We start from the raw sequence: 10,879 nt of genomic DNA on the forward strand, positions 1-10,879 counted from the left end.
AATGAGTTCCTCAGCTGACTGTACTTTGTGTAAAAAGTACTTTCTTTTGTTTGTTTTAAACCTGCTGCCTATTAAATTCCTTGGGTGACCCCTGGTTCTTATGAAGGGGTAAATAACACTTCCTGATTCACTTTCCCCACAACACTAATGATTTTATAGAACTCTTATTATATCCCTGCATAGTCTTCTCTTTTTCCAAGCTGAAATATTCCAGGCTTTTTAGTGTCTTATCATCTGGAAGCTGTTCCATAGTCACTCTTCTCTGTACTTTTTCAAATTCTAATATATCTTTTTTTGAGATGGGATGGACAGAACTACAAAAACTAATCAAGGGGTGGGTATAGCATGGACTTATATAAAGGCATCATGATATTTTCTGCCTTATCGTCTGTCACTTTCCTTATGATTTACAACATGAGCAGGAGGTGGAGCCCCCCGGCCCTACTCCTTCCACCCAACTGCCACAGCCGGAGTGTCGACACCCACACCCACCCCCCTGCTCCTGGAGAAGCCCAGAGCTTACACAGACCCCATGGCTGGAACAATGAGCCCCTCCAGGCCAGATGACTCCCAGGGTGGCCGGAGCCCCCTCAGCCATGCTCAGCCTACTCTCCTGAGACCCCAAGTCACTCCACGGGAAAAGTCTGTCCCTTCCTAAAGAACCTCAACCTTTTATATGCCCAGTGCAGGTTCCAGGGTAGCTGAGGAGGTGGCTGTGAAACTGTCCCCAATATGAATCATAGTGGTATGCTTCTGATATGATTATGACATAGTTATATGCCTCTTGTACAAAAAATGTCTTGTGAGGTTTCTATGGAAAAATTATGATTTGCAGACTATGTTGATCCTATTTGTATGCCTGTATCATTTTTGCATCTGAAGCTATGAATATTGACTATGTATCTGTATTTCAAATGTAGTTACACCTGGGTGACACCCACTAGGCAAAGTTCTTAGAGTCCAGACAGCTGGTTGAGAAGGCCCTATTCCAGGTAATGGGACATTAGGGTAAAGAACAGTCTCTAGGAGAAGGTTATACCCCATCTGGTGAGCCTTTGGGAGAACACTCGGGACCGTCTATGGATAATGTGTGCTATGACTCAGCAGGGCATTCAAGGGCATGGAACCAGACCACATGACACTAAACTCCATTTTGGCACCTGTACTTTTCTGCTATATAATGTGGGAGTGACATCATCTCTTGGCCTCACTCTCCACACAAGAGAACTCCTGAAACACCTCAGGAACAACGACTGAACTGGGGGAAGTGCTAGTCCCAGGCTAAAGGGATTTCTAGTCTGCGTATGGAAACTTGGTAGACTGGTTGTATCATCAGTCAGGATGAGAAATTGATAATTCATGTCCAGTCTATCTAGCACGTTAACCTTAGTTCGTGTTTTTGTTTATTTGCTAGGTAATCTGCTTTGATCGGAATTCTATTAATTTTAATCACTTAAAATCCATCTTTTTTTAATTAATAAACCTGTTTTATGTTTTATGTTTACCAGTGTGTTTTGAATAAAGTGTCTGGGGAAAATCTCATTTCTGTGTACAAAGGCTGTTCCATATATTTCCCACATCAAGGGGAAAGCAAACTATATTGATAAGCTTACGCTGTTCTGACTCCTGTGCAGTGCAAGATGGTATAATTTTTGGTTTATACTACATCAAAGGTGCGACGTGGGGGAGCTGGGAAATTGGCTGTTGTCTCCTGCCTGTCTTTGAGTGGCTTAGGTAAAGCACTCAGGAGGCTCAGTTGGGTGTGTGGTGCCACCTGCTGTCGTGTTGGGTGATAACAGGGCTTGAAGAGACTGACTTGTGTCACCAACAAAAAAGTGTAACATTGGGCAGCCCAACTGGAGGGTTCAGAGGCACAGCGGTTCCCACAGCTCCCAGACTGCACCCCGGGGGTGACAACCTGTCACATGTGTTACTCAGCTTCCTGGTTTCACAATCTCCATTAAGCACAGCGAGATTACTGAAGAAGCTGAGTAGCCCATACTGCCTCCTCAGCTACCCTGGAACCTGCATGACACATAATAATAAAAAGTTCCCTGTGCGAACCCTGCAACTGCTGGGCAGTGGCCACAGCAGCATCAGGGGAGGCTCAGCCTGTCTTGGCCTATTATATTCACCATCTGTGGTTCCCAGCATTCTGTTTGCTTTTTTGACTGATGCTGCACACTGAGTGGATATGTTCAGAGAACTATCCACAATGACTCCAAGATCTCTTTTTTGAGTGGCAATGGCTAATTTAGCACCATCATTTTGCCTGTACAGTTGGGATTATGTTTTTCCAATGTGCATTATTTTTTTGCATTTATAAACACTGAATTTCATCTGCCATGTTGTTGCCCAATCCCCAGGTTATGTGAGATCCCTTTGTAACTCATCATGGTCTGCTTTGCACTTAAATATATTGAATAATTTGATCTCATCTGCAAATTTTGCCATCTCATTGCTTTCTCCTTTTTCCAGTTCATTTATGAATATGTGGAACGGCCTTCGCACTCCAGACCCCAGGACGACCCCACAATTTACGTCCCTCCATTCTGAAAACTGACCATTTACTCCTACCCTTTGTTTCCTAACTTTTAACTGGTTACTTATCCAGGAGAGACCTTTATATTCCATGACTGCATACTTTTCTTAAGAGCCTTTGTTGAGGGAGCTTGTGAAAGTTTTTCTCAAAAGTCCCAGTACACTATATCACCTATTCTAGATCACCCTTGCACACATGTTTGCTAGTCTGCTGAAAGAATTCTGATAGATTGGTGAGACATGATTTCCCTTAGCAAAAGACATGTTGACTGTTCCACAGCAAATGATGTTCATGTGGATGTCTGATAATTCTGTTCTTTACTATAGTTTAAATCAATTTCCCTGATACTAAAGCTAGGATGACTAGCCTGTAATTGCTTGGATCACATCTGTGGCCTTTTTAAAAAAATCAGCATGATATTGTTGGGATTTTGTGGTTCCCAATGAGTCAGATGCTGGGCAGAATCAAGGGACTTTGATTCGATTCGATACGATGCGATTCAATTCGATGCGATTCGATTCAATTCAACAAGGCTTTATTCAGTATGTGCAAAAGGAAGCCCCTGGTACAAAAAATCAGGCAGAGTCCCTCCAGCAAGGAGCCCTCCCTTGCTATTTTATAGCATATGGCACTTACATAACAAGTTACATAACATGAACCTCTAACCAGTCAGATTTAACCTTTCCATAAATGGATTTATCACATGGTCATAGTTCTCCATTCCACATGCTGAGCTCACCACCCTCCCCCTGGCCTTCTCTAGAATGGTCCTAGGGTGGTGAGCCACAGCATGCTTCCCTATGCATAAGCACCCTGCAAACCACATTTTATCCAAAATGAACACAAGCATACCCTTCAGTATTATCTACCATTCACCCTGTATAAAGCCTAACATATACCACAGTTAGTAGTTCTGAAATTTGATATTTGAGTTCCTTCGAACTATTGGGTGAATGTCATCTGGTCCTGGTGCCTTTTAATGTTTAGTTTATCAGTTTGTTCTAAAATCTCTGTGATGGGTTGTCCCCCCTGGGGTGCAGTGTGGAAGCCGGTGGAATCACTGAACCCCCTATCCATTCAGCTTGGCTGGCCTCTCCACAGTGCTCTTCTGGTGACACAACAAGCTGCTCCAGGCCCTGGTATCATCCAACATGACAGCAGTTGGTGCCGAAAACCAACTGAGCAACCTGAGTGCTTTACCTAAGCCACTCAAGGACGAACAGGAGACAACAGCCAATTTCCCATCTCCCCAGCTTTCTATTGCAAAGGGATCTGCAGAATACATGCTCATTAATATAGATGGTTTTCCCCTCAATGTGGGAAAGATCTGCAAAACACTTCATTTACAGAACTGAGATTTTCCAAGACACTTCACTCAAAACACACCGGTTATGGTAAAACATAACACAAGTTTATTATCTCGAGAAAGATAGATTTTAAGTCATTATACGTAATAGCAAGCAGATCCAAGCAGATTACATAGCAAATAAATAAAAATGCAAAATAAGCCTAAAATACTAGATTGACTTGAAATGAATTATCAGTTTCTCACCCTGGCTGGCAGTGCATCAAGTTTTCATACACAGCCTAAAAATCCCTTTAGCCTGGGATCAGCACTTCCCCCTGTTCAGACTGTTTTCTTCATTTGTTTCCATGAGTTCTCTTGTGTGGGGAGTGAGAGTAAGAGATGATGTCACTACCCACCTTGTATATTTGTTCAATATGGCAGGAACCCTTTGTTTCAAGCTGAGTTCCCAGCCCAGTTTGTGGAAAAATACAGGTACCAAAGTGGAGTTCAGTGTCATATGGTCTTGTCCCATACCCTTGCATGCCCTGCTGAGTCATAGCAGCCATTACTCATAGACTGGCTGAAACGTCACAGGAAGGCGAAGCTCTTTCATGGTTCATAGTCTTTGTTGACGAGCCCTCAGCACTGTCTAGCTTCTTCATTGTAGTCCTTGAAAGGCTACTTGAGGGTGTTACCCAGAGTAAGCATGTTTGAAATACAGATTTATAGTTACTATTGATAACTTCAGGTACAAAAATGATACATGTGCACAAATAGGACAATCAAAATCTACTAATCATAACTTTTCCAGTGACACCTCTCAATATCTTGTACCAGATTAATCATAATTATGATACCACTATGATGAATATGGGGTGCAGCATCACAACCTCTTCTACTGACACTGCAATGTGGGGAGTTCCTGAGATTTGTAACCTGAAAAGAATGGCTCTGGTGTGGGAATCTCCCTCTCATCCTCTGCAGTGAAGACTAAGGCAAAACATTCACTTATGCTCTGCACAACAGCCTCATCTTTCTTGAGTGCTCCTTTAGCAGCTCAATTTTCCAGTAGCCGCACTTATTGTTTGGCTGGCTTACCACTTCTAACATACATTAAAAAAATTGCTTTTAGTTTTTGTGTCTTTTGCTCATTGCTTTTCAGATCTCCTACACTAGGTACTCGGTATCACTAAGCCCCTTCATTAAGTGTGAGTCACACCGCCAAAAAATCATGAGATTGGTTTAGAAATAATGAGATTTAAATAGACACTAATGTGGGGTTCATTTTCACTTTGCTTTGGTGTCTGAGCCATTGGGGTCACCTGCTTCAGGTTTTCTAGATTTTCTGCAGGTCATTTGTTTAAATAAACTTCTTAAAGAAAACCAAAAGCTGAGAATCCTGCACAGTGTCTTGATTGCACAGGTTGGGGCTTTCATAAGGACGGGAAATAGTGGGAGACTCCCAATAAAATCCCAAGAGGTGGCATTGCTGGCCATATCTCAAGTGGAGATAAAAACAAAGGCACTGAGAGTTGGTAATTTTACATTTTTTGTCACACAGTCCATCAGTGGCAGAGACGGTGTGGCCCTCTGCACTGGACTACAGAGTCCCCAGTTATAAGTAACAGGGTTACGACACAGACAGCCGGACATAACAGTGACAGGCTCACAGAATCACTGGGTACCTGAGACACAGCTCAGAGGTAAGCAAGGCCAATCTGATTCTTAATAGATGGGTTCGTGGCCCAAGCCCAGCTCAAAATGTCTGCTGCTAACTCCCTGAGAGCATTTTCCCATCCGTTTGCCCCTTTCTTGAGGAAGCAGCCTTTGCTGAAACCTGTGTGAGCCTGGGCCCAGTCACCATAGTGCTCAGCCGTGTCCGTGTTACAGGGCCAAGGTGTGGAGCTGACCTGTACCCTCAGACTGCTTTCTCCCAGCCAGACCATCTAAGATGAAGCCCACGTGGCCATTGCTCCATTGCTTGTCAGTTAGACCCATTCAGCCTCAAGGGCTCGCAAACACCGGTCCAGTGACTGTGCTGAAACTCCCAGCATAACTGTGACACTCCAACACTCCCCTCAGAAATCCACTAACTACCCATCACTGTCACCCCCGAGCACCCCCACATCTGCCATACACACCACAGTGCTGGAGTCACAGGGCTTCCCAGAAGGAGCTGTCACAGGAGGCTGTGGTAAGAGGCCTTTTATAGACCAGTGTCAGAGGTGTTGCTCTGTGGAACCTTGACACAGCCCTGATCTTAGGTCTCAAGGTATCTGAGCACCTGGAATATATTTATCCCCCTGCCACCTCTGTGAGGCAGGGCAGGGCTATTATCCACCTGTGCAGATGCTCAGAGACAGCCAATGGCTTTCCCACAGTCGCACACAGCAAGGGAATCAACCCTGTTGTCCTGAGTCACAGAGCAGTGCCAGGCCACAGGCCCAGCCTTCCAGCCATCTGAGTGGTGACAGGCCTGGCTCAGTTCTCTGCTATGCCAGCAGAGCTCCCACCTGAGCTGTAGAGAGCGGGGAGGGCCAGGAGCCTGTTACAGGGGTTTGATCCTCTGGCCTGTTCTTCCGCTGCCTCAGTGGAGTTTAGAGCAGCCTGGGGGCTGGGTTGCAAGAGTGCAGCCCACTCTGGCCAAGATCCTGTGGACAGGGCCACCCCAGAGTGCCCCTTGGGGCCAGAGGTAGCATAGCAGGCAACCTGCCCTTCCCTCTAAGGTCCTTGCCATGACTTACTCTCAGCCTGGGATACTGAAAACAAGAGCCCCCTTCTGTGGGGTCACATTAATTCAGTCTTCTTCAAAACACAGGCTCTCCTACCCTCCAGCCCCATCCTCCTCCTTTACTCAGGAGCCCCCCACCCTCCTGCTTGCTGGGCTCAGCCTTGTTCCAGGCTTGCTGCAGCCTCACTGGCTTCTCCTCAGCTGGTACCCCTGATATCTCAGTCCCTCTCCCCTGGGCTGAGTGAGCGCAGCTGTCCGTCCCCTGCTTGTGTTGCCCATGTTTCGAGAGAGGATGCAGCCTGCCTGCCCTCCTAAGGTTCCTCCTGTTTCACATGGAGTGAAGGGAGCCCTGCCCTGCCCTACTAGGCCCTTGTCCCAGGCCCTTAAGAAACCAGTAGCCTGGGATTCCCCAAGGAACTAACTATTCCCCAGGACCACCTTCCTCTCTCCCACCAGCTGGCTATACAAAGCTTCTGTCAGCTCCAAAAGTCACAGGAATCTTACAGGGTCACACTCTATATCAACGGTTCACTGACCTCTCTAATCTCTCCTACCATAAAGGGGACAGTCTCCAACATGCAATCTCTAATGGCCACTGAATTAAGGTTGACCACACTTCCTGAATTGGGCAGGGGAGTTCCAAACTACAGCATTCAAGTCCCAGTGTGGGCTGAAAGACTCCAGAAAAGCATTTGTCCAAATTCCCTGTGGTGCCGATCCACACCTGTTCATGGGCAGAGCCCACTTTTCACTGTTGGCGGACTTTATCCCACCCTCGCTATGAGGCCCCACCATGCTCCTTTTTCCCCAGAGGCTGGGTCCCCTGACCAGGGCAGATGGAGGGTCTGGGGTTCCCCAGAGTGGTCACGCTACACTGAATGGGCTGGACTGCGACAGGAGGTTGCTGTGACTCTGTTGGGGAGCTGAGGCCCTTGTCCAACCCTTTGCATTACTGAGGCAGCAGAAATGCAGGGGAGGGGAATATAGGCCTGAGTCTCTTCCCAGGACTCTTGTGTGCCAGACCCTCACTCACTCACACAGCCAGGTCTGCTGCACTTTCTTGTGGAGTGGGCTCTGCAGGTGTGCTGTGTGCAGAGACACCAGCGGTGGTGGTGGTGGTTGGGCGGGTATAGGAATGGCTTCCCTTGTGGCTCCTACATTAATGAGGTCTCTGGTATAATTCAGTTGCAAGCACCTGGCTGAGGGAGTGGGGGAAGGGTGGGTGTCTATGTCCCTTGAATAGCCCCTGTCCACAGCTGGTGCAGCCCCCATGGATCACGCAGCACCCAGAGCGCTCAGGAACGGCGAGCACTGTGACCACAAAACATCTCTGCAGCTTTTTTCATGGCCCAAGGATGTTTAATCACAGACGGGACAGTGACAGGCCAGGTGTAATGAGAAACAACATGCAGGTCCCTTCTTTTTACGGAGAGTATTGTCAGGGATTCTGAGTCTGGAGCAACCACTGATACGGTTATTTATGGGCCAACATACTACCGGTCCCCTGGCTCTCCACAAACACAGTCACTTGGTAAATGCTGCTGCCTGCCTTGGTCTCCTTCCCCCAGTGCCCTGTCCTCCCTCTACAATGGGTGGAAACAACTCCTATACCATTGCATTAGGCCTTAGACCCCATCTGAACATGTCTGTACAGAGTGGAGATCAGTAGCTCATGTATCACAGATATAAGGGTCCAGGATGGAATAAGTCACCAGGTCCTGTGTTTCTTGTTTCCTATGTCACAAGCACTGGGGCGGGGTGCTAAACTGACCCTTCACTTCACGAACACCCTGATTATCCTCGAACGAAGGTGTTTGCTTTTCACACTGTACACGATTGGGTTCATCAGAGGAGGAACCAGAAGGTCGACATAGCCCAGGACAATCTGAAGCAAGGAAAAGAGCCATTCGAGTACCTGTGTATCAAAGTCAGGCTGAACTCTGGCGTGTAGAAGAGGAGGACGGCACAGAGGTGGGAGACGCAGGTGTTCAGGGCCCTGATGAACTCTGTGTGGGACGCGATGCTCAGCACTGTTTTGAGAATCATCACATATGAGAGAAAAATGAGCAGCGAGTCCAACACCAAAATTATGACTGTAATAAACAAGCCATAGATGCTGTAGACTCTGATATCCGAACAAGCCATCATCATGACCTCTTGGTCCATGCAGTAGGAATGGGAGAGGACATTCACTCGACAATATCTGAACCGTTTCAGGAGAAGGGGGAATGGGAGCATTACGGCCACCCCTCTTAGCACACACACCAGTTCCATCTTGGCTATTCTCGGTAGGGTTAAGATGGAAGAATATCTCAGCGGGTCACGGATCGCAATGAAGCGGTCAAAGGCCATCAACAAGAGCACGGAGGATTCAATGCATTGAAATGACTGGATAAAGAACAACTGGGCAAAACAGGCATCAGAGCTGATCTCTCTAGAGTTAAACAAGAATATGCCCAGTATCGTTGGCATGGTGGCTATCAATAAGCCAAGGTCTGTGACACCCAACATGGAAAGGAAAAGGTACATGGGCTCATGAAGGCTTGGATCTGTTTTTATAATAAACAGAATGACTGAATTTCCTACTATTGAAATAACATACACTAAGCAGAAGGGGACAGAGATCCAGAGATGGACGTCTTCCTGTCCAGGTATCCCAGTGAGAAGGAACACTGCAGAGTTGAATTTGGTTTCATTGACAGCTGACATAATGTAATGAGCAGATCCAAGGAGTTTTGAACTTTCCTTCCTGAAAGGAAAAAGAACAGGAAAGTAGACGTTATTTAATGAGATATCTTTCTGCTCTCAGTACAAGTCTGGAAACTCTCAGGAGCTAAAGAAAAATCAAGAAAAACAATGTTTTGGATTTACACCACCGGTAGCAAGATAGACATTCCCAGACTGGATCAGACCTGCAGTCCGTCTAGCCCAGTATCCAGTGGCCAGTTTCACATGCTTCAGAGGAAGGTGGAAGGACTCCTGCAATAGGCAGCTATGAGATAACCTGCTCTCAAAGTTTCCCCCTGACACCCGCTAGTTAGAGATAGGCATATTGGACTGCATTAGTAGGAACATTGCCAGCTGATCGAGGGAAGTGATTATTCCCCTCTATTCAGCACTGGTGAGGCTATATCTGGAGTATTTGGGGGGTCCAAAGAGGATGGAGCTCGGCTGTTCTCAGTGTTGGTAGATGACAGAACAAGGAGCAAAGGTCTCAGTTTGCAGTTGGGGAAGTCTAGGTTGGATATTAGGAGACACTACTTCACTAGGAGGATGGTGAAGCACTGGGATGGGTTACCTAGGGAGGTGGTAGAATCTCCATCCATAGAGGTTTATAAGGCTCAGCTTGTAAAGGTCCTGGCTGGGATGATTTAGTTGCTGTTGGTCCTGCTTTGAGCAGGGCATTGGACTAGATGACCTCCTGAGGTTTCCCAACCCTAATCTTCTGTGATTCTATGATTCACTCAACAAGGAGTTCATAGCATAAAACATTTCCAAATAGCATATGGAGTATTTCTGAAATACTTTCTAAAGCAAAACCCATTAAGCAGTAAAGTTTCCACTGCTCCTTCCTGTAGATTCCACCAACTCTGCTGCTGGCTTTCAATATACATGCATGTCATCAAAGTTTGATGTGTAAAATTTGTATTACAATGAAAAGTTTTGGCATAACATTAACACATCTGTACTTTCGCACACACATGTCAACCCATTCTTTCCCCTCTGATCTTCTCTCACAGATGATTTCTCAGATTAGAGTGGGCTTAAAATGTAGTGTCTCTCATCAAGATTTCTTCAGAAGCTGAAAAGATCACAGCGTCTCCACCCTCATTCAGTCACTGTCAGCAAACAAAAGTCTAGGAGCTCCTCTGTCCCTGGGTTAAGAGCTGACTGGTTCGCCTCAGGTTCTGTTCTGTCAGTCTGTAGCCTGTATCCGGAGTGTCTGAGTTGGCAGCAACCAGGGCTGAGTTCAGTATCTAGGGGTTCCATTTCAATACTGCAATACAAAACCGTCTCGAGTCCCCACCCAGTGACCTGGTGCCTCTAAGAGTCAACACTACCCCTCTTGCAAGCACGGAGTCTGAGTATAGCAAAATCCTTTTAATAAAGGAAGGAAACAATGTGGCATTATATTGGGGAAACAGAATTCATAACACAAACCATGAGCAAAGACCCACCCACAAGTAAGTTTGGCAATGTCCTTTTCCCCTCAGGGTCTTCAGTCCAGCAACCCAAAAATCCCCCAAAGTCCCAAGAGTCCAATACCCCAAAAGTAGCCCTCCCTGGTCAGTGCAGCCCCAGAATTCAGAAGTTTATC

The 10,879-nt window shown here is 46.4% G+C and overlaps 1 pseudogene; it reads right to left on the reverse strand.

Annotated features, from left to right (window-relative positions):
* Nucleotides 1–8,335: 8,335 nt before the first annotated feature.
* LOC120400411 lies at nucleotides 8,336–9,096 on the reverse strand (annotated as a pseudogene).
* Nucleotides 9,097–10,879: the final 1,783 nt, after the last annotated feature.

This window comes from Mauremys reevesii, linkage group 1, assembly GCF_016161935.1.
Source record: "Mauremys reevesii isolate NIE-2019 linkage group 1, ASM1616193v1, whole genome shotgun sequence".
NCBI lineage: Eukaryota > Metazoa > Chordata > Testudines > Geoemydidae > Mauremys > Mauremys reevesii.